At 45.0% G+C, this 24,552-nt stretch overlaps 1 protein-coding gene across 2 annotated transcripts in view; it reads left to right on the top strand.

Moving 5' to 3' along the window:
* CNOT2 (CCR4-NOT transcription complex subunit 2) overlaps nucleotides 1-24,552 on the top strand; it is a 75,621-nt gene that overhangs the window by 20,317 nt on the left and 30,752 nt on the right. Inside the window, exon 1 of one of the 2 annotated variants that reach the window (XM_044280443.1) lies at nucleotides 19,615-19,736. The exons of the other annotated variant lie outside the window; for it this stretch is intronic. The gene's annotated coding sequence lies outside the window, so the exon portion shown is untranslated. Of the gene's footprint in view, nucleotides 1-19,614; nucleotides 19,737-24,552 lie in introns of those variants that run through there. 2 annotated transcript variants of the gene reach the window in all.

The following is a 24,552-nucleotide window of genomic DNA, read 5'->3' as shown; positions in this document are numbered from 1 at the left end:
GAGCAGGGAGTCTGTTGCTTAAAGAGTAGGCAGAACCAGGGGCAACTCGCCACTGCCTCTTTGAAATTCCTGACACATGAACCTTGTTACTATGTACTCATTAAAGGGCTTTTACCATCTCAGACAATGGGGGCATATCGCTAGGATTGTCTGATAGGTGCGGCTCCCACCTCAGGGACCCACACCTACAACGAGAACAGAGCGGGAGAGCTGTGGTTGGAGGACCCCCGGATTTCCCGACGTCGATCCACCACCAAGCGCTGCTCCCATAGAAGTAAATAGGAGCGCACCACGCGCAGCCCCTGCTCCCATTCATTCTTCTCATTGTAGGTGCGGGTCCCTGAGGTGGGGCCCACACTTATCAGACAATGGGGGCATATCCTAGCGATATGCCCCCATTGTCTGAGATGGTAAAACCTCCTTTAATGAGACAATGCTTGCAAAATGCATTGGAGAAAAAAAAAAAATCTCGTTCCCTTAGTTGTCAGGGTGTTGTCAGCTTAGGGTATATATAGGAGTACAGGTTGTGGTCGCCGTTCTAATGGCGAGTGCTCCGCTATGCCAGTGTCAGGACAGAATAAAGCGTGCTGCAATCTTGCATAAACTAGAGAAAGAAGTATATCCCACTAAAGTACCTACTATACCAAACCCGTTCTCAACTTTGCTTATCTTATTGACTACTGTATTCTTTTCTTTTCTTTTTTTCTTTTTTTTTTCTTTTTTTTTTTTTTATGAAAAAGTTGGGGGAAAATGGCATTGTGTCTTATAAAGCGAGTACAGAAGGTTTGATGTGACGGTCTGATCTGAGGCTTTATGTGGCGATCTGATGAAAAATGTATTTTCTTATTTTCTAAAACCTCCTCAAAAACCTAGGTGCACCGGCCCATAAGAAGCACCTAGGTTTTTGAGGAGGAAAATAAGAAAAAAAATATTTTGAACCAAAAGCTGTTCTTTTGGTGGGTTTTGAACTGATGGTGGTCTGTGGATGGCACTGTTATGGGGGGGGGGGGGGGGGATCTGTGGATGGCACTGTAATGGGGGGGGGAAATCTGTGGATGGCACTGTAATGGGGGGGGGGGATCTGTGGATGGCACTGTTAAGGGGGGGGGGATCTGTGGATGGCACTGTTAAGGGGGGGGGGGATCTGTGGATGGCACTGTAATGGGGGGGGATCTGTGGATGGCACTGTAATGGGGGGGGGGGGGAATCTGTGGATGGCACTGTTATATATGTGTCACCCACAGATCCCCCACCCCATAATAGTGGCATCCACAGATGCCCTAATATACTATAGCTAAACCTGTGGGAGGGAGGAGGGGCCGGTGTCATGCAAATGCAATGGGGCGGTGCGGTCACTGTACTCCGGCCCCACCGCTCACTCATTTCCTTAATGCCTAAACATTCTAGAATAATAGCTTTAGCTTTAATTGACGTTCCGATCCCCAGCCCCATCTGTACTACAGTACTTACTAAATGTCCTGTAGCAGGCAGAGCAGGGCGGGCGTGCGGCCGGAACTCACTGATGTCACGTGACGTGCCTGCGCCGCCTACTTTATGAATGAAGTAGGCAACGCAGGCACGTGACGTCAGTGAGTTCCGGCTGCCCGCCCTGCTCTGCCTGCTACAGGACACTTAGTAAGTACGGTAGTACAGATGGGGCTGGGGATCAGAACGTCAATTTAAAGCTATTATAAAATGTTTAGGCAATAAAGCAGCGAGTGAGCGCACCGCCCCGCTGCATTTTCATGACAACGGCCCCTCCTCCTTCCAGCTGATACAGAAAGGCAGCATTTGCCTCATAAGACGCAGGGGCGAAAAATACGGTAGATACGTCTTATAAAGCGAAAATACGTTATATGGAATGTTCACATATAGGATCTTAAAGAAACACTCCCAAAAAAAAAAAAAAATGTCTGACCTGTTAGGCCCCTTGCAGACGAGCATGTGTCCTGCTGCAAGTCCAGATCTGGCCTGACCTCCCAGCACTGACGGGATAACATAGCATTATATTAATTTATGATGCCATGTAGCCCTTATAGTTCTTGAATGTATTGGATAACACTGGCAGCATTATGTCAGTGTTATCCAATACATTCCAGAACTGTAAGGGTTACATAGCATCATAAATCAATATAATGCTATGTAACCTGGTGAGTGCTGGTAGGTCAGGCCGGGAGCTGCACTGCGGACTCGCAGCGTGACACATTAGCATGTGCCTTCAAGGGGCCTTAGAAAGCTACATGATGGAAACTGTAGTGAAGGTAATCTTTTTACCAGTTGCTATATTTGTGAGTTATCCCCTTCCTGCTGATCCTCAGCTTTGTCAACTGACACAGAACAGTTAGTGCTGGTCCCATGACACAGCTGAGGATCAGAAGGTAGATTATAACTCAGAAATATAGTCACTGGTAAGAGTACCTTCATTAGAGTTTACATCATGTACCTTTCTAAGGCTGGTTTCACACGGGCGTTGCGGAAAAATGTGCGGGTGCGTTGCGGAAACACCCGCGATTTTTCCGCGCGAGTGCAAAACATTGTAATGCGTTTTGCACTCGCGTGAGAAAAATCGTGCATGTTTGGTACCCAAACCCGAACTTCTTCACAGAAGTTCGGGCTTGGGATTGATGTTCTGAAGATTGTATTATTTTCCCTTATAACATGGTTATAAGGGAAAATAATAGCATTCTGAATACAGAATGCTTAGTATAATAGCGCTGGAAGGGTTAAAAAAAATAAAAAAGTTAACTCACCTTATCCCCATGATCGTGTAGATCCCGGTCTGTTCTTTAGCTGTGGGCTGAATGACCTTTGGTGATGTCGGATCACATGCTCCAATCACATGGTCCATCACCATGGTGATGGAGCATGTGATCTGACATCACCACAGGTCCTTTAGCCACAGCTAAAGAACAGACCGACCGGGAACTAGGCGATCATGGGGATAAGGTGAGTTAACTTTTTTTATTTTTTTTAACCCTCCCAGCACTATTATACTAAGCATTCTGTAGTCAGAATGCTATTATTTTCCCTTATAACCATGTTAGAAGGGAAAATAATACAGTGAATAGACTGTCACCTAGAACCCATGCGTGGAAATCGCACCGCATCCGCACTTGCTTGCGGATGCTTGCGATTTTCACGCAACCCCATTCATTTCTATGGGGCCTGCGTTACGTGAAAAACGCTGAATATAGAACATGCTTCGATTTTCACGCAACGCATAAGTGATGCGTGAAAATCACCGCTCATGTGAACAGCCCCATAGAAATGAATGGGTCAGGATTCAGTGCGGGTGCAATGCGTTCAACTCACGCATCGCACCCGCGCGGAAATCTCGCCCGTGTGAAAGGGGCCTAACTGCCAGAGAATAAAAATTTTGTGGGAGTTCTTCTAGCACAGTGATGGCTAACCTTGGCACTCCAGCTGTGGTGAAACTACAACTGCCAGCATGCTCCATTTATTTCTACAGAGTTCTGAGAGCAGCCAAGCAAGGGGGGCATCTTGGGATCTGTAGTTTTACCACAGCTGGAGTGCCAAGGTTAGCCATCACTGTTCTAGCATCAACTGGCCTACGTGCGGCTAAGCTCTGTTCACTTGACTGGAGCTTAGCCGAGCCCAGGCCACTTGATACTAGTCTTGACGTCACTGGGCCAGCGGTAAACAGTGAGAAGGCCGTGGCGCTCCTGGAGCTCCGCGGCCTTCTCAATCAGCTGATCGGCGGATGTCCCGGGTGTTGGACCTCTGCCTATCAGATGCTGATGTTCTATCCAGAGGATAGATCATCAGTTTAAACAAACTGCAGATTTCCTTTATGTTATGAAAACTGATGGAAGTATTCTTTTTAACAATAATAATAATGCTATCTTTACAACCAGCTTTCTAGTAATTAGGGCAGTTGGACAGTTTATCCACCCCTCATTTTCCCAGAGGTTTCCACAGAATGACCTATTTTCTCCTCAGTGGGAGCTTCATACAAATTGCCGCTCCTTGGCACACGCTTGCTGTTCTTCATGGATTTTTTTGAGCCAAAGCCAGAAAGATGTGTTTCATAGTAAATATTTTATATCCATTCAGCTGGTTTGCCATGTGAATGTCTGGGGCATAAATGCATGTGTCCACTGTGTTAGCGGATAACCCATATCTTATAAGATGCTGGTCAGTTTGCGTGAAAGAAAAGTCTGTCTCTGGCCTTTTCCAGAGGCTCCTAAATCATGAGTGGCCATACTTCATTATTAGTCGTTGACTACTGCAAGACAGTAGACAGATTTATGGGCTCTTTCTTGCCAAGTTTGCTTTTGCTATGGATGTATTACTTCCACTGCTCCATAACTATCCATCCATGTTTTTTTTTTTTTCTCATGAGGGTCTGTACTGTAGTTTTGGCTGATAGTCTTACACAATGCAGCTCATCGGATGCAGTGAAAGAAAGAAAGTGAACTTAAAAAAATGGTGTAAAAACAGTTATCAAAGTTACCCACAGCAGCTAGTCAGATTCAGGGCTGTGAGTCGAAGCTTAAGACTCCAGCTTAAATATTATCTGTTATTAGTATAGTGTAATTAAAAGGGTTTTCCAAGACTTTAGAACTGATGACGTATCCTCAAGATGAGTCATCAGTATCTGATCAGTGGGAGTCCAATACCCAGGGAACCCTGCCGATCAACTGTTTGAGAAGTCACCAGCACTCCTGTGAGTGCTGCGGCCTTCTTTATGCTTACCAAGCTTGGAGCCATACGTTGTTGTCGCTGGCCTAGGAAAAGCTGAGAGAAGGCCACAGCACTACAGTGAGCGCTGGTGCCTTCTCAAACAGGTGTCAGACCCCCCCCCCCCCCCCCCCCCCGATTAGATACTGATAGAAATTTACTGACAGACTCCAGCTTTAAAAATATTATTATTAATTTATTAACTTTCATATCAATTTAGAAAAGTTTAGAAACCATAGATATATTTCATGCTTTATCAATCTAAGGCCCTTATTTATCAAAATCAGTGATTTTAGCTTGTGAGTGTCTGTAAATCGTTGCGGAGTATGTCAGCGCTATGTAAGTGAGTGGAATAAATAGTAAAATGAACAAGCAGGGTGTTCTGGTGGTGATAATCAGTTCTCCCCTCTCCTGTCCTTATACTATACATAGTGATAGGCAGGGTTTTCTGGTGGTGATAATCAGTTATCCCCTCTCCTGTCCTTATACTATACATAGTGATAACCAGGGTGTTCTAGTGGTGATAATCAGTTCTCTCCTGTCCTTATACTATACATAGTGATAAGCAGGGTGTTCTAGTGGTGATAATCAGTTCTCCCCTCTCCTGTCCTTATACTATACATAGTGATAAGCAGGGTTTTCTGGTGGTGATAATCAGTTCTCCCCTCTCCTGTCTTTATACTATACATAGTGATAAGCAGGGGGTTCTGGTGGTGATAATCAGTTCTCTCCTGTCCTTATACTATACATAGTGATAAGCAGGGTGTTCTGGTGGTGATAATCAGTTCTCCCCTCTCCTGTCCTTATACTATACATAGTGATAAGCAGGGTGTTCTGGTGGTGATAATCAGTTCTCCCCTCTCCTGTCCTTATACTATACATAGTGATAAGCAGGGTTTTCTGGTGGTGATAATCAGTTCTCTCCTGTCCTTATACTATACATAGTGATAAGCAGGGTGTTCTAGTGGTGATAATCAGTTCTCCCCTCTCCTGTCCTTATACTATACATAGTGATAAGCAGGGTTTTCTGGTGGTGATAATCAGTTCTCCCCTCTCCTGTCTTTATACTATACATAGTGATAAGCAGGGTGTTCTGGTGGTGATAATCAGTTCTCTCCTGTCCTTATACTATACATAGTGATAAGCAGGGTGTTCTAGTGGTGATAATCAGTTCTCCCCTCTCCTGTCCTTATACTATACATAGTGATAAGCAGGGTTTTCTGGTGGTGATAATCAGTTCTCTCCTGTCCTTATACTATACATAGTGATAAGCAGGGTTTTCTGGTGGTGATAATCAGTTCTCCCCTCTCCTGTCTTTATACTATACATAGTGATAAGCAGGGTGTTCTGGTGGTGATAATCAGTTCTCTCCTGTCCTTATACTATACATAGTGATAAGCAGGGTGTTCTAGTGGCGATAATCAGTTCTCCCCTCTCCTGTCCTTATACTATACATAGTGATAAGCAGGGTTTTCTGGTGGTGATAATCAGTTCTCTCCTGTCCTTATACTATACATAGTGATAAGCAGGGTGTTCTAGTGGTGATAATCAGTTCTCCCCTCTCCTGTCTTTATACTATACATAGTGATAAGCAGGGTGTTCTAGTGGTGATAATCAGTTCTCCCCTCTCCTGTCCTTATACTATGCATAGTGATAAGCAGGGTTTTCTGGTGGTGATAATCAGTTCTCACCTCTCCTGTCCTTATAGTGATAAGCAGGGTGTTCTAGTGGTGATAATCAGTTCTCCCCTGTCCTGTCTTTATACTATACATAGTGATAAGCAGGGGGTTCTGGTGGTGATAATCAGTTCTCCCCTCTCCTGTCTTTATACTATACATAGTGATAAGCAGGGTGTTCTAGTGGTGATAATCAGTTCTCCCCTCTCCTGTCCTTATACTATGCATAGTGATAAGCAGGGTTTTCTGGTGGTGATAATCAGTTCTCACCTCTCCTGTCCTTATAGTGATAAGCAGGGTGTTCTAGTGGTGATAATCAGTTCTCCCCTGTCCTGTCTTTATACTATACATAGTGATAAGCAGGGGGTTCTGGTGGTGATAATCAGTTCTCCCCTCTCCTGTCCTAACACCATGCAAAAAAAAATAAACTTTTCGTCGGCTACTGGGCAAAAACCATTGGTCCTATAATAAATCGAGTGTGCGGATTACAAATCCGAAGTCATTATTGTTGTAACAAGTCACAAAAAATTTTCTGTCCATAAGTATGCCTAAATGAATTCACTTGGAAAGCATTGAATAATTTTGAACAGAACGAGTTTTACTCCAACAATTACCTGATCTACATCAAAGTTTGCGTAGTAAACAGTGTATGAAAATGTAATGGAATAACACTTTTTCGAAAAGTCTTGTTTTTCTGTTTAAAAGTCTTTAAAGGGATTCTGTCACCTCCCCTAAGCCAAAAAACGATTTTAAAGCAGCCATGAAGCACAGCTTACCTGGATTAGGCTGTGCTCTTTTATCTTGAAATCCGTCCAGCAGTTACTGCAAAAAACGACTTTGATTGATATGTAAATGTGTCCTGAAGGTGCCCAGAGGGGCGTTTTGTTCCTCTTAGAGAGCCCAGTACCGCCCCTCTTACAGTGCCCAGCCCGCCTTCCTTGCGACTGTCTAACCGCCGCCCCCAGCCTGCCACAGCCTCTCCTCCCTCACGCCGAACGAACTCTCGCACAGGCGCAGTACCCACTGAGGGCTGCGCCTGTGCGATCAGCAGGAGACTGAGGGCAGGAGCTTCATCCTCGTCACTGGGCATGCGCCGAGCCCAGTGACGTCCGATGCTCGCTCTTCCCTCAGTCAGCAGGGAAGAGCGAGCATCGGACGTCACTGGGCTCGGCGCCTGCCCAGTGACGAGGATGAAGCTCCTGCCCTCAGTCTCCTGCTGATCGCACAGGCGCAGCCCTCAGTGGGTACTGCGCCTGTGCGAGAGTTCGTTCGGCGTGAGGGAGGGGGAGGAGAGGCTGTGGGCGGATGGGGGCGGTTAGACATAGGGTTGGGCGATATACCGGTATCACGATATACCGCGGTATTAAAAAAACGGCGATATGGCGATATCGCCGTTTCCTAAATACCGCGGTATTTTCTGACATCACTGACCTCTTCTAAACGTGCGTCCGCCCGCCCCTGCACCTTGCATAGCGCTGGGTAATTACTTCCTCTCGCTCCTGGCCTGCCTCCTTCTTGCTCCGCCTCCCTTAGTCAAGTCTCCACCCACCATCTGACGTCGTCATACACCAGTGCCGGCTCTGTGTGTGGCGAACTGGCGATCCCCTGTGTGAGTACTGGTGTCTCTGGAGAGACTTTTTCTGCGGCTGTCTCACTAGTGTGTGCTCTGTCTGATGACGAAATTATAAACCTACTACTTCCTGCAGCGGCCGCCCTGACTCTCCCTCCTCCTCGCTCCCATAAGACCTTATTATAACGCTCCTTGTGGCCCCCCATACAGTGTAACGCCTCCTTGTGGCCCCCCATACAGTGTAACGCCTCCTTGTGGCCCCCCATACAGTGTAACGCCTCCTTGTGGCCCCCCATACAGTGTAGCGCCTCCTTGTGGCCCCCCATACAGTGTAACGCCTCCTTGTGGCCCCCCATACAGTGTAACGCCTCCTTGTGGCCCCCCATACAGTGTAACGCCTCCTTGTGGCCCCCCATACAGTGTAACGCCTCCTTGTGGCCCCCCATACAGTGTAACGCCTCCTTGTGGCCCCCCATACAGTGTAACGCCTCCTTGTGGCCCCCCATACAGTGTAACGCCTCCTTGTGGCCCCCCATACAGTGTAACGCCTCCTTGTGGCCCCCCATACAGTGTAACGCCTCCTTGTGGCCCCCCATACAGTGTAACGCCTCCTTGTGGCCCCCCATACAGTGTAACGCCTCCTTGTGGCCCCCCATACAGTGTAACGCCTCCTTGTGGCCCCCCATACAGTGTAACGCCTCCTTGTGGCCCCCCATACAGTGTAACGCCTCCTTGTGGCCCCCCATACAGTGTAACGCCTCCTTGTGGCCCCCCATACAGTGTAACGCCTCCTTGTGGCCCCCCATACAGTGTAACGCCTCCTTGTGGCCCCCCATACAGTGTAACGCCTCCTTGTGGCCCCCCATACAGTGTAACGCCTCCTTGTGGCCCCCCATACAGTGTAACGCCTCCTTGTGGCCCCCCATACAGTGTAACGCCTCCTTGTGGCCCCCCATACAGTGTAACGCCTCCTTGTGGCCCCCCATACAGTGTAACGCCTCCTTGTGGCCCCCCATACAGTGTAACGCCTCCTTGTGGCCCCCCATACAGTGTAACGCCTCCTTGTGGCCCCCCATACAGTGTAACGCCTCCTTGTGGCCCCCCATACAGTGTAACGCCGTCTCCCTGTGGCTGCCCCCATACAGTGTAACGCCGTCTCCCTGTGGCTGCCCCCATACAGTGTAACGCCGTCTCCCTGTGGCTGCCCCCATACAGTGTAACGCCGTCTCCCTGTGGCTGCCCCCATACAGTGTAACGCCGTCTCCCTGTGGCTGCCCCCATACAGTGTAACGCCGTCTCCCTGTGGCTGCCCCCATACAGTGTAACAACGTCTCCCTGTGGCTGCCCCCATACAGTGTAACAACGTCTCCCTGTGGCTGCCCCCATACAGTGTAACAACGTCTCCCTGTGGCTGCCCCCATACAGTGTAACAACGTCTCCCTGTGGCTGCCCCCATACAGTGTAACAACGTCTCCCTGTGGCTGCCCCCATACAGTGTAACAACGTCTCCCTGTGGCTGCCCCCATACAGTGTAACGTCTCCCTGTGGCTGCCCCCATACAGTGTAACGTCTCCTTGTGGCTGCCCCCATACAGTGTAACGTCTCCTTGTGGCTGCCCCCATACAGTGTAACGTCTCCTTGTGGCTGCCCCCATACAGTGTAACGTCTCCCTGTGGCTGTCCCCATACAGTATAACGCCTTGTGTTTTTTTTTCTTTTAAATGGGCATTTATCGCGATATATATCGTTATCGCGATAACTTTTTTAATATCGTTATCGTCTGAATATTTTTGATATCGTCCAACCCTAGTTAGACAGTCGCAAGGAAGGCGGGCTGGGCACTGTAAGAGGGGCGGTACTGGGCTCTCTAAGATGAACAAAACGCCCCTCTGGGCACCTTCAGGACACATTTACATATCAATCAAAGTCGTTTTTTGCAGTAACTGCTGGACGGATTTCAAGATAAAAGAGCACAGCCTAATCCAGGTAAGCTGTGCTTCATGGCTGCTTTAAAATCGTTTTTTGGCTTAGGGGAGGTGACAGAATCCCTTTAAAGGCCCAGTACTGTTAAAAGTGCTTCGGGCATCAGCTTTTGCGTTTGTGAATGGTCATATTTTCCCATTGCAAAAACCAGCAGTAGTCCCCCATCATATTGGGATTCCAGCGGCCTTGATACCTGTTCTCCTTTGTAGAAATATCTTTATGGAACTGCTCTCCATGTTCGTCACTGACATGTCCCAAAGTCAAGATGGGAATGTAACAAATGCACTTTCAATGACATTCGGCAGCCAAGTTTTCATATGCTGTAAGCATGTTGTCTACTAATTCACTAGTTTGCAGCTCATCTGTTCCCAAAGAAGGTTTCGCACTACTAGCACAAATGCATCACAAGCTGCAAGTTCCAGAGGGTTGAGTTTTGTTCTGAATGTGTCGTCATGCATTAGTTTGATTTCGGGGCCAATAAAAATTCTGGCCTTTATTTTAGCATCAGTTTTCAGTGGGCTAAACTTCTCCTTCAAATACTGGAAACCATTTCCATCACAATCAAGTGCAATTACAAAAATTTTCATTAAAGCAATGTGAAGTGGTGGAAGATAAACTTGAAGTGGATCGACCAGTGATTTGTGTTGTGCATTGTACTGACCAACTGTGTGCTCGACTCTGAGAGGCCGCTGTCTCATTTCGTAATGATTGTTGTCATCACGACTGTTCCATAAACACAAGAAACACATGATTTGTGTACCCTAACTGTAGGCCAAGCAGCAGTGCTACCACTTTCAGGTCAGCACAAATTTTCAATTTGTTCTGAGTATTTGTTCTTTTTTTAAATTACCTCCATAGAAGCATGGGTCTCTTTCATTCCAACCACATGAGCCAATGGAACAGATGGTTTTTTGTTACCATTGTGCAACAAGACAGCTTTCAAACTTGTTTTGCTAGAGTCTATGAATAGCCGCCATTCATCGGGTACATGTGTACCATCTAACTCCATCATAAGACTATTTACATCAGTACAGAAACAGACATCGCTTTCCATTGAATAGTATGCAGCTAACTTGGTGTGTCTATGACGAAAGTGTGAAGTTGTGGTGCCCCGTTGTAGCAAATCCCATTCCTGAAGTCTAGAAGCTAGCAGTTCGGACTTTTCTTTAGATAATGACAGATCTCTTACCAGATCATCTAAATCTGATTGGCTCAGCAAGTGCGGCTGACCCTCCAGTTGTTCTAGATCAGGAAATACATTGTGACGATCAACATCTTCTTCATCAGGATCAGAACCATCTGTTTCAATTGCTGTTCCTGCTGTGGGAGGGGCAGGCACTGGATTCTCTACATTGTGTGGTACTGGTTTAAGAGCAGATTCACAGTCAGGATACACAATTTGTGACTTTTTTCTCTTTGAATATCCAGCGATTTTAGTCATGCAAAAGTAACAGTCTGAATGGTGATTGTTCTGCTCACGCCAAACCATAGGCACTGCAAAAGCCATTCCTATCCTTTTACCATTGAACCACTGCGTTAGCCCAGAGTAACACACAGTGCAACAAACAGGAGGTGCCCAGCTTTTATCTTGATCTCCAATTTTACAATAAAAGTAATACTTGTAAGCAAGATGCACTCGCTTTGTCAGATTCTTAGTATTGTATTTGCCACATATGCAGCAGAAATTGTCTGAACACTTGTGTTTATCCATCTTAAGTTTCAAACCTGATAGCACTATAACGGATCACTTTATCAAAATCTGTCCAGCTTGCCTTATATACTTACTGCTGACATCAGCCTGCTGACAACAGGTCTGGACATGTGCATTGGAATATCTCCAATATAATGCATTAATATTATAACTGAATAGGCTTTGCATGTATAACTTAAAATCTAGACGTGCCAGGCAAATTCCGAGTTCATATTTGGAATCAGTGCGCTCATTTTTGTATAAGGCCTCATGCACACAAACGTATTTTGTTTCTGTGTCCGTCACATTTTTTTTTTTTTTTGTTTGGTTCCGCATCCTATCCGCAAAAAACATTCATTTCAATGGGTCCGCAAAAAATGCGGACAGCACAGATAGACAGCATTAAAGGGGTTGTCTGGGAATAAGTAACTTTTCACGGAGCCTGCAGTCGGCCTCTGCTATGGAAAGATTCATACTTGCTGCTATCCGCAGCTCTGGTTCTGCATTCTGGCTCCTGTGTCCATATTTTCCAGTCTGGGGCTTGTTTGTTTATTGTGTGCCTGACATGATGATCTGCTCCACTGCAGCCAGTAACTGGCTTCAGTGATGGTGTCTCTTGTGGATATGTCACCGCTGATTTCTGTCATTGTTTGCATCAGAGGTATGTTGGAGAGGAAGTAAACAAGCCATGAACCAGAAGAAGCCAGACCTGTGGGCACCTGTGTAAACTTACTTTCTTACAGTTATTAATTCTTTCAGTTAAGTGTATTCCAGCTATTAAATGCATAGTGCATTGCATATTTACATCAGTTTAGAAATTGGCATGAATACAAGAAGTTGTATTCCATTAAATATGGTTTAAGTTCTTAGCAGCCCGATTACTTACATGATGGTAAGAACAAGCCCGATGTCACCATTTTACTACTGTAAATTTTGTTATTAACTTATTGGCATTTCTGAAGGAGTCGGAGTGTGATAAAATGCAGGAGTCGGAGTCAGGACTCGCCAACTCCACACCCCTGGTCAGATTGCATCTTTTGTTTTTCCAGAGCTAATTTCAGAATGAAAGAGGGCATCCGTTAGCTATAGGCAGCACTGACCCTGCGCATGAGGCCAGAATCTGACCATTTCATTGAAATTGTGTTCTGGCTGACCATTATCTACCATATATGTCCACTTTTATGGTGTATTCACTATACTGGACTGAACAGTGATGCACTGAAGGGGTTGTCCACTCCTTTACACATAATAGCCCATCCTCAGGGTTAGTAGGCCATCGCTGTCTGATTTGGTGATCCAACCACCCGTTCCCTTGCGGCCAGCTGTTCTGCGGTAACTCCAATGCCAGAGCTACTGCACAGCTCCACCCATTGTGTGGTGGACAAAGCTGGTTGCTGCAGCACTGCTTCCATTGAAGTGAATAGGACAGCGCTCCATCCACTGCACAACAAATGGAGCTCTGTATTTCTAGTGCCGGAGCTACTGCGGAGCAGTTGATTGGGGGTGGCCCCTTCGGATCAGATATTGGTGACCTATCCTGAAAAGGAGTGGACAACCACTTTTTAAAATCCATGTATCAAATGTGTACTCCAGTTTTCTGGCAAAAAATTTGCGACTTTTAATGTTTTCCTTTGATTTCCATTGATTTAGTTTTTTTGTTTTTTCTGTTGGTGGAGCTTGGTGCTAGGAGACAGGGACATAGCGGCCCAATTCATTTACAATAATTTATGCTAGAAAACTGATGTAAATTAGAACTGAAATCTACACCAGCTCTGTGCTGGAGTTGATTTCAGTTTCTGGCACGCGGACATCATATGCTACAAATTTATTAAGAGGTGTTCTCCTTTTAATAAATCTACTGTACTCTCTACACGAGTGTGACTGGATGGGGGCGATGGATCTCTCTTGCACAGCAGTTAACAACCACCTTGGCGAACTAAGGGTCCAGGTTGACAGATCTTGGAATGACCAACCACAGGAGGATATCCACCATCTGTATGATCGCTACCATGCCAGAGTGGTAGCCTGTATCGCAGCAAGGGGAGATGCCACCCAGTATGCCTCAACATTTACCCTGCTGAAGAACCCCAAATAAACGGTGCACCACCTTGGTTTTGTGATCATTGATCAAGGACCACTAGAAGTTTATACTTTGTTCATCTCGGCTCAATCAGATTGCTTTTTCCATATATTACCCTACAGTATGAAATAAATTAAAAAATTTTTTTTTAGGAGTATGTGCAAAGAACAAGGAATACCCAAGCCTGTTTTAGCCCCACTATTTCCACCCCCAGCTCCCTATCTGGCCGCCAAGGTCTCTGCTGGGCTGAAAGTGACTTGGTCCAATGACCACTGCAGCCAGTCTCTGGCCTCAGTGGTAACCTATGTTAGAACAGTACGTCACTAGCAGTGCCATGTATTCACACATGGTGTAAACGCTGCAGCTATGCATTTGGAAAATGTGCAGCATTTTACTGAGTCTGCAACGCGGATGTGATTTTAAGGAAGCTCACCCAAACGCTGCATAAAGCATAGTAAATTGCTGATTTTCAATCCATGGCATGTCATTTCATGATGTGGATATTCACTGCAGAGTTAACCCTTTGCACTGCATAGAATGAAGTCAGTTGCAATTCTGTAGTAAAAGTGCAGCAAAGTCTGACATACTGCCCTTGCGGCCGTACCCTAATGCTCAATGCATGTGTGATGGAGTTGGGGTGCGTGAGATCTCTATGTCCATCCATTGTAAGTAAGGTCTAGGATTTCTCATAGCAGGCATTATTAATACTGTCATTGGACTGTTGAAGATCAGCACTCTGTACTATAATTCTGCGCGGTCTGTTTGGATGCCTGGTCTGTATGTATACCAGACGTGTGTACTAGCCAGTGCTTTCTCCTTGTAGTGTTTGGCAGGGGAGTACATGTCCTTGAGTAAACACAGCGCTAGAAGGCTGAACTCCTGGATCGCATTAATAAAAGGCATCTTTCATGTTCTTTTTTCCGTTATTCTTTCCATATTCGCCACCGGACACTTTACCTTCCTGTGCCATGCTATGTTTGATAACTGGTGATTTTAGGTTGCGGATCTCTGAGCGTTTGCTGGAGCCTCTGCTGCGGTAATGTCTTTTGCAGTTTATTAAGAAGCAAATGGTTTTCGCTTGATGTTCTGCTCTGAGCCTAGCTTTATTTTATTGTGAAGCTCTTTGGATCTACTGTTACATTGTGAAAGGTTACCGACTGTAATGTTCCAATTTAAATCCGATTGAAGATGAAGGCAGCTTCTCTGTTCCTTTGTAGGTATCGTCTACAAAGCATGGTGGCCATTTACTTTCTTGAATTGCAGCTGTGCTTCACCGCAGCCTGTGATGACATCTAACCACATTGTTCATAGGCACATCAGATTAACTATGATAATTCTTTGGCCCTGGCCCATGTTCAGACCCGAGCTGTTTTTGGTGCAGCCACGTGATTATATCACATAACTTTACAGTTGTGACACTATAAGGGCAGACTTCCCTGCAGGGCTCCAGAGAAGAAAAAATATCAAGGAGCCATTGGCTCCTAACCTGAAAAATTCAGGAGCCAAATTTAAAATACATATAATTACAGTATAATAAAATAAAAAAACACACGTCTTACCTAGGGTTGTCACGATACCAAAATTTTTACTTTATTTCGATACCATAAAAAAGTATTGCGATACTCGATACCACGTGAAAAAAATAAAACACCAAAAAAGCCACGTGCATTCCACATTTTATGGAACGTCTGGACCATAATAGAACAGTCCGATCCAAATTTTTGTCGGGACAAGGTGACAAAAAATGGCAAATTGCACTTTTTTTTTTTTTTTTCCGGTTGCGGCATTCACCGCATAGGTTATATTTTTTAATATTTAAGTTTTCACTTTTTCGGGCGTGGCTATGTAATAATTTTTTTTTTGTTTATATATTTTATATGTAAAATTGGGCAAGGGAGTGATTTAAACTTTAATATTTAGGTGTGTTTTTTTTTTTTTTTTTTTTTTCTTTAGAACCTGGGATCTTTTATCCCTTGTCCTATTCACCTTGATAGAGCTCTATCAGGGTAAATAGGACCTCACACTGTCCCTGCTGCTCTGTGCTTTGTGCACACAGCAGCAGAGAGCCAGCCAACTATGGCAGCCAGGGCTTCAATAGAGTCCTGGCTGCCATGGTAACCGATCGGAGCCCCAGGATTACACTGCCGGGGCTCCGATCAGAAGCTGCTACTGCCACCAATGATAATACTTGGGAGATGGGGGGTTAGGGGCGCATTGCACCACCAATGATTCTAATTTATAATGTTGGGGTTGGGGGTTAATAGCAGCTGATCGCAGCGCGCAGTCATAGATGCTGGGTGCCGTGTATGGGATATGTCCGGCACCCGCAGCCTGCGTTTGTATTGAGCATAAACGATATTCATTGGTGGCGCAGTGGCCATAGCCCCTCCTCCTCCCTGCTATCAGCCCACTGGTGGCAGCGGCAGCAGCCGTACAGGAGGGAGGGACTGCCCCTTCTCCCCTGTGTTGTTGAGAACATGGCTTGCCATGTCAGTTTGTGAAAGCGGCAGAGCAGCAGCGGGTCTAAGTCTTGTCACCATTTAGCAATTCTAGGTCGCATTTGCGACCGTTTTGGTTGCCATCTGGAGCCCTGCCCCGCAGACATTTTAGATACACTTAAAGGCGTTATCTGAGAGTATAAAAAGCCCCCCTATATGCCTGGGCCCCTCACAGTTAATATACTTACCTGGCTGTCTGCTCCTGGTCCCCGCACGGCCGCTGCTGCTTTCACCTTGCGCAGATTAAAACATCCGGTGTCGTGGGTGACGCTAGGAAGGGTTGTCCCCGTCAGCCTTTGGCTTTTTATACTCTTGAATAGCCCCTTTTAATGCAGAATTTTTTGTCTTTAAAGGGACACTGACATCATTTTGCTATTACCTATTATCTGCCTATATGTGAATATTTTATGTATTTTTTCACGCAAAAAAAGAGGTGTATGGTTTTCTGGATTAGATTTTGTACAGTCACTCTGCGTATTCTACTTCCTGTCTTGGCTCTTCAACTTCCTCCTTTGTTTGGACTTTTAGCACAGCAGACAGCCTTGCTTCACTTTCTCAGTCAGATCAGTCACAGTGACCAGAGAGATCTCCCCTGTAGAGCGTCACACATTACATCTTTATCTAGACCTGTCATCTAAAGTCTTCAAGCTACTATTATACTAGCAGATAATATCTTCCCCTCACAGCAGCAGTAAACTGACAATAGAGAAGTTCTGTTTCACATTTTGCTGTAAACAGATACTTCAGGCTGTTCCGACCAGATTCATGAATACCGGTCACTGCTGACATACCATCCGACCTCTTTCACTATGATGGGGACCTGCAAAGATTCGGCTGATCTGTTTACTGCAAATATAGGAGGTCTTGTTGTTTGTGTTAACTGCTGCAGAAGGATATTTTATATTTGAAGGCTATGGACACCTTCGGGCAATGTTTACTTGCTCATTTTGGGCTAATTTTTTTTTTCAATTGATCTTTGTTAAAAATGTTCAGCCGCTTTTGAGATACATGGGTTAAACATCTGTCTGTTTGCATTGTATCATTTCTCAGTGGCTCATGTGAAGAGTTATCTCTGATCTCCTGACCCCATAAACACTCGTTTAAGCCATATTCTAATCAGTTTAATAAGAGTTTATCTCTAATTGTTTATGAGGTCAGGAGATCAGAGATAAGGCTTCACATGAGCTGACAGGACTGAGTATTGATACTCAAACAGATTTTTTAACCCTTGTATCTCAAAATCAGCTGAAGGATTTTAAAAAAAGTGATTATTTTTATTTATTTATTTTAGTCCAAAATGCAATCATAAAAAATTGCCCCAAGGTGTCCATAGCTTTGAATTTTCTATGGTGGTATATTGCTGAAAAAAAAAAAAAAAAAAAAAAAAAGCCAGAAATTATAGAAGAAGTTTTTTATCAATATTCTTTGTTGTGGAAGTGTCACTTCTAATGACTGCTAAATTGGTCGCGTACAATGCCATAACTCTTGTTATCGTCTGTTAATAAGCCTGGACAATTGCTTTAATATGTTTTTAGAGAGATCCTAAATAAGTGTTACTGAATATATTTCACTAGACAATGCGGTCTAGACATTTGCTTTAATGAAAGTCCATAAACCTTTGGCATAGAATGTGTGATAACATAAAAAAGTTGCTGTCAGCCGGCCAAGATTGTTGTTTAAACTTGGAGGATTTCCTCTGCCTTCCCTAAGGGTATATTCCCAACGGCATAGTTGCTGTAGAAATTGCAGAAACTGTCTCATTCATCTGAATAGGGCTTTCAGAAATCCATCTGCTTGGCATCAAAACACGCCACGTGCTCAGTAGAAGAAATTTTAGCGGCAAATCTGACGCCGGTAAAATGGTATTTCAGGATGTTAATATTGATGGCCTATCCTCAGGGCACCCCACCTATCAGATGTCTCAGAGTTGTTCCATTGCTGGAACTACACTACTCTTTCTATGGTGTAGTGAAAAGAGTTGGTTTCTGCAGCACTGCTCCCATTAACTTCAGTGGGGGCAGTGCTGCAGTTACCAGCTCTGTCCACCAAGTCGGTGCCAGAGCTACTGTGAAACGGCTTAATGGTGGCTGTGCCGGGTGTCGCACCACCTCTAATCGGATATTGATGGCCTATTCTGAGGATAGGCCATCAATATTAAAATCTTGGAATACCTCATATGTGTTTTAAAAAAAAAAAAAAGAAGAAAACTCGCACACATTTTCAAAATAAAACCACTTTTTATGGAAAAAAATGTTTTATACTTCAATAAACGTTATTAACCTTTTTTTTTTTTTTTTTTTTTTTTGTCCCACTGGGAGATATTGCTTTTATAATGCATCGACATACCAATAATTTATAGCTTCTTAGTGACATGTTATAACCTGCAGTGCCAGGCAGTCTATTAGGCTGTACCTGTGGCATGGTCTAATAGACATACTGTCACGCCAGGCCTGGGGGCCTATACTAAGTCCCTGATTGCTATGGCACTCTGCAAACGCAATGGGAACAAAGGAAACCTGGTCCCTGACGGACTACCTAGATGCAGCAGTCAATATTGACCACAGCATCTAGGGAGATAAAGGGCTTATCCAAAAATATATATTGATGAACTATCCTGAGGATAGCTTATCAGATCAGCAGGGGACAGACACCCGAGACGCCCACCGATCAGTTGTTAGAAGTGACCGTACATTGGTCACATGGCCTAGTACAAGGCTTAGATGCAATACCAAGCACTGCCACTATACGATGTACTGTGCTGTGCTTGGAAATCTGTCAGGAGGCGGCTGTGCTCACCACAACAGCTGATCAGCAGGGGTACTGGGACTCGGACCCCCACCGATGTGATAATGATGACCTATCCTGAGGATAGGTCATCATTATATTTTACTGGATAACCCCTTTAAGTGGGTGGGAACTATGATCCTGACCTTTTACCACGGGAGCCTGGCTGCAATCAGTGCTGGGGCTTTCATGGTATTTGAGGCAGAACACGCAGCAGATTTTGCTTTTGCGTGTGAACATGCCCTAAGGAGTAGTAAAACATAATTTTATATTATTGGTTTTGCTTAGTTCCACCTTACCAAAGCCTAAACTTAGAGTAGGGTCCGCTAAATGAAATGGTGCATGGAAACGGACTAACTTAATGACATTGAACTTGAGACGGTGAACCAGTGGGTTTGTCTAATAATTCACTGCTGAGGACAGCGATCATGTTGTCATTCACAGATCTGTTAAAGGGGTTGTCCCATGAAAAATATTCTACACCTTTCAAACCAGCACCTGGATTAGATCTGAAGACTTTTGTAATTGTATGTAGTTAAAAATGTTGTATAGCTACTAAGTTATTCAATGTAATATTATCTGTATAGTGCCACCTGCTGTTTGCCCTTTGAGGTTGATGCACATGCACAGTTCCATCCTTCAACTGCCACCAGGTGCAACCGAAAGGACACACACCCCTGAGAAAGGACACCTTTCACTGAGATGCCAGCAGTGAATTGGGGCAGTGAATGTGAAGATCTCTGGATCCATGTGAGGTACAGGGCTGGTTCTAACTTTCTTAGAAAGAGGTTATGTATTATATGATGTCAGATTTTTTATTTGTATTTTTTTATTTTAATCATGGGATAACCCCTTAAATTGTCTTTTGGTGGTCTGAAATCTGTCTATATAAAGCAGTAGATTTGCTACCTAACGGGGTTGTTTCATCACAGACAATGGGTACATCGCTAGGATATGCCCCCATAGTCTTAGAGGTGCGGGTCCCACCGCTGGGACCCGCACCTATATTGAGAACGGAGCCCCGAAAATGGTGGAGGGCGCACTGCGTATGCGCAGCCGCCCTCCATTCATTTTCTATGGGGCCTCTGAAGATATCCAAGCGCTGGCTTGGCTATTCCTGTTGAGCCCATTGAAGTGAATGGGAACCATGGCCGGTCATGCGCTGTGGGGAGAGCGCTTGGTGGTGGTCGGACTGGAGTCTTCCAGCTACCACCTTGCGGGGCTCCCTTCCCGATATAGGTGTGGGACCTGCACCTATAAGACGATGAGGGCATATCCTAGTGATATTCCCCGATTGTCTGTGATGAGAATACCCCTTTAAATCATCTGGTTTGGGTCAGTAGTTTACTGGATCCACACCAGGTAACAGGTTCCCGTTCCCTTTAAAGGGGTTATCTGATGAGTAATGAAAAAGTGAAAATTAGATATTGCCTGGGACATGACAACTTCTAACAAACTTGGAGCCAGCCCTGTACCCCATATGGATCCAGAAATCTCATGCCTCATGCACACAACTGTTGTGTGTTTTGCGGTCCGCAAATTGCGGATCCGCAAAACACGGAAGGCGTCTGTGTGCGTTCCGCAATTTGCGGAGCGGCACGGACAGCCATTGATATAACTGCCTATTCTTGTCCGCAAAATGGACAAGAATAGGACAGGTTATATTTTTTATTTTTTTTGCGGACCACGGAATGGAGCAACGGATGCGGACAGCGCACTGAGTACTGTCCGCATCTTTTGCGGCCCCACTGAAGTGAATGGGTCCGCATCTAAGCCGCAAAAACTGTGGCTCAGATGCGGACCAAAACAATGGTCATGTGCACGAGGCCTTATGCTGCAGTTGAAGGATGGAACTGAGCACATATGACAACCTCAGTGAGCTGGACAGGGAATTTAGAAAAAGGACAAACAGCAGGTGGCACTAAAAAAATTTAATTACATGCAATTACAAAAGTATTTAGATCGGACTTCCGGGAGGTGGCGCTTCGCAATGGCCGCATTTTAACTGAGCTCCGAACCCACCGCTCAGAGATTGCCGCCCCACGCACTCTCTATCTGGCACCGAAGGTGGCCACTGTCCGGATAAGGGTAGGACAAGGGTTGAAAACCACCTAGCCCGGCTCTCCTACATCCCTGCAAGCCCCAGACACCTCTGTCATTGCTTCAGCCTGCGCTGACCTACCCTCCATTACCTCGTGGCGGCATCGACTGCCTGCAGACATCCACAGCAGCCGCAGCTCCTGTCGTCTACTGTTGTGCTCTCCCTATTGCAAGGCTGCTGCCTCCCTCTGGCTGAACCACTGCACCGAGTAAGATTGAGGGGTGTCACAGGGACAAATAACCCCTCCACCACTTGAACGAACATACGGGCAGGTGCACCTCCACTTTCGCTCCATTATCACTAGAGCACGGTCAGGGAGGATTGTTATCACAGTGCTGCAGAGTTAGTCTCTGGTTTATATTTTCTATTATACAGCCACAGGCTGCCTGTTGCCCTCATTAGATTGACACTATATTGGCAGAGACTGCACTATTATTGCCTCCCACTGGAATGGGAAAGAGCTGCAGGAGATCCCTCTGATTGTATAGTTGGGCATATATATCTGCATATTACTAGTACAAGTGATCTCATTACATTGCCCTCTACTGGATTTTCATACTGAGGGACTTCCTTCACATTTGCTATAGGCGACTTATATTCAGCACCCCAATTCTTCATTTTGGGTACTTTTGTTTTCTTTACGTTGAAGCTTGACTTGCAAAGCAGATATCCACTATTTTATGACACCATGGATAAGTTCGTGGGAAAAAGCACAGCTACTTCTGAGGGTCCTCAAACCCTAACCTGCAGTCAAAATCCATCCTCTCCGGTAAATACACCCCTGGACTCTATTATGGATACCTCAAAGGTGACATCCCAGGCTATCTCTGATTTACTAATGCAAACTATTGATACTAGGTTGGCGGCCTTTCAGTCCTCATTGGACCTCGTTGTCTCTCAAGTAATGGCTCACAACACCCGCCTATCTGACGTCGAGCAGAGAGTTTCTGATCTAGAGGACACGGTCCACGCGTGCCGTGAACAATTGGAAGAAAAGGAGCAATTGCTTGTCACTTTGCAAAACAAGATGGATGACTTAGAAAATCGATCTCTGCGTAATAACTTGCGCCTTATTGGAGTTCCTGAATCTGTCCATCCCAATGAACTCTTATGGTTCACATCTGAAAGGCTACCTTAGGAACTAAAGTTGGGGGACGTGCCCAGAGAGTGGGCCCCCCACGTGCTGACAGCTCCTCAAAACCGAGACCTGTTATTTTTCCGATTCTCAACTATCAAGATAAACTTAGTCATGACAGCCTTTTTCTACAGTCAGCTATGAGAACTCCAAGCTCCTACTATTCCAGGACTTCTCCTCAACAGTGGCGGAAAAACGCAGAGCCTTCAACCCTGTCTGCAAACTTCTACTGGACAAATCAATCCAATTTAATCTTCAATATCCTGCCACTCTCCAATTCTCCATGGGTGACAAAATGTGAGTGTTCAGGCTCTAGCCCATCTTCATACTTCAGGTCGAGCTACGCCCACCTCTGCTACCGCACCTACTTGAATGCGGGGTCACATTTCACTTTTGGTGTACAGTGAATACTTTGCCTGTTTTAGATTAATTTGCTTAATCTGAACTCCGGTCATGGAGTCTGTGTTACAGTATGTTTTGTTCTTTGTTGCCGCGGTGCTGCTCTCACGGGCTGACAGGCAGCATGGTGGTAACTTGTTATTTTTTGTTCATATAAAGGGAAATCCTGTGAGCACTGTTTTGGGGTCCCTCGTGAGATACTGGGGGGTGCGCCTGCTCGCTGGGATAGGTTTTTTACCCTGTATTTATATCAATTTTGGCCGCTTCTTGGTATAGGTTAAATGGCGAGTACTACAAATGTTACTGCGTCCATCATCTCCACCTTAACCTGGTGTATCTGGAATGTTAACGGCCTCAATACTCCAGTCAAACGTAAAAAAGTGTTCAAACCACCTGCATAAGCTTAAATCACACATTGTATTTTTACAGGAAACCCACTGGGTCAAAGGGAATCCTTGTCCTTTACATAACAAACGGTTCCCAACTTGCATCGAAGCTTCCTTTTTTAGGAAAATGAGGGGCGTAGCTATCTTATTTAGTTCTCTGATCCAACATGAAATACTGGAGACTATTGAGGACCCGACGGGCAGGTATCTCCTAGTGAAGGTTATTATTGAAGGTACAATCTATTGTTTGGTTAATGTATATGCTCCTAATGCCTCCGGTGGGGCCTTCTTTGCATTGCTGCAGACAGCTATAGCCAGCTGGGAGGGGAGGACTGATGTTCATGATATATTACTAGATAGATCTCACCAGCGTACATCTTCTCCCACTACTGTTGCTAACGCTATTCAAACTTTCATGGATCACTTAGATCTGGTAGATCCTTGGAGATTACTACATCCCACAGATTCTGATTACTCACATCTCAATGCTCGCATGAGAATTATGGACAACTGGTTGAGCCAACATACTGCCATTCACCTTTTGAAATCATCCTGAGTTATGGATATTTATATTTCAGACCATGAACCTGTCATTTTTGAGTCAACCCTAACTACGCCTATAACACTTGCCAAAAGATGGCGTTTCCCCTCACACTTATTCCACTCTGAAGATTTTAAAACCATGCTCTCCTGGTTCTGGTTGGATTATATCTTTGACAATGAGGGACATAGGGAAGACATTAACCTTTTCTGGGCCGCCTCTAAGGCAGTTATCAGAGGTCGGATCATTTCCTATGTCTATCATAAACGGATAAAATTTACAGCCTCATTAACCTCCACCCAGAAGACCCTTACTCAGGCATACAAGAAATTTAAGCTCTGTAGTACTCCTAAAACAAAACAACCATATTTAAATGCCAAAATGGAGGCCGAGGCAGTTGCTCATGAGCGAGCGCTTTTAGATGTGAATTATCAAAAACATAGATTCTTCCGCTGGGGTAATAAACCAGGCAGACTGTTAGCCTCTCTTACTAAACCTTTTCGTACTGCTACAAAAATCTCCAAATTAAAGCTACATAGGGGTTCTTTCATATCTCACTCTATGGAGATTGGGAAGTAATTTAAATCCTTCTTTGAATCCTTGGATACTGCACCCTCAATAGACATACTTTCAGGGTCGCCTTTTCTTAATACTAACCTTTTACCCAACTTGTCAGATGACCATCGACTAATTCTGAATGCCCCTATTAGTCAAGACGAAATTACAGCCACTATTAAATCCCTCAAGCTTTCTAAGGCGCCAGGTCCCGATGGCTTTGGGAATGAATATTCTAAATTATTGAGCACAACCCTGAGCCTACACTCACTGTATGATCATATTATTACTTCTAAAACTATTCCTGACAGATTTAATGACGCCTGTATAACAGTTCTTCCAAAACCAGATAAAGACCACCTACTAGTAGAGTCTTACTGCCCTATCTCGCTTCTAAATGCAGATTTTAAAATATTTACAAAAATATTGGCAAACAGACTTTAAACCATTCTCT

Source organism: Bufo gargarizans, chromosome 2 (assembly GCF_014858855.1).
Source record: "Bufo gargarizans isolate SCDJY-AF-19 chromosome 2, ASM1485885v1, whole genome shotgun sequence".
Taxonomy (NCBI): Eukaryota; Metazoa; Chordata; class Amphibia; order Anura; family Bufonidae; genus Bufo; species Bufo gargarizans.
The sequence above is the reverse complement of the archived record's forward strand: the minus strand, read 5'-3'. Positions and strand labels throughout refer to the sequence as shown.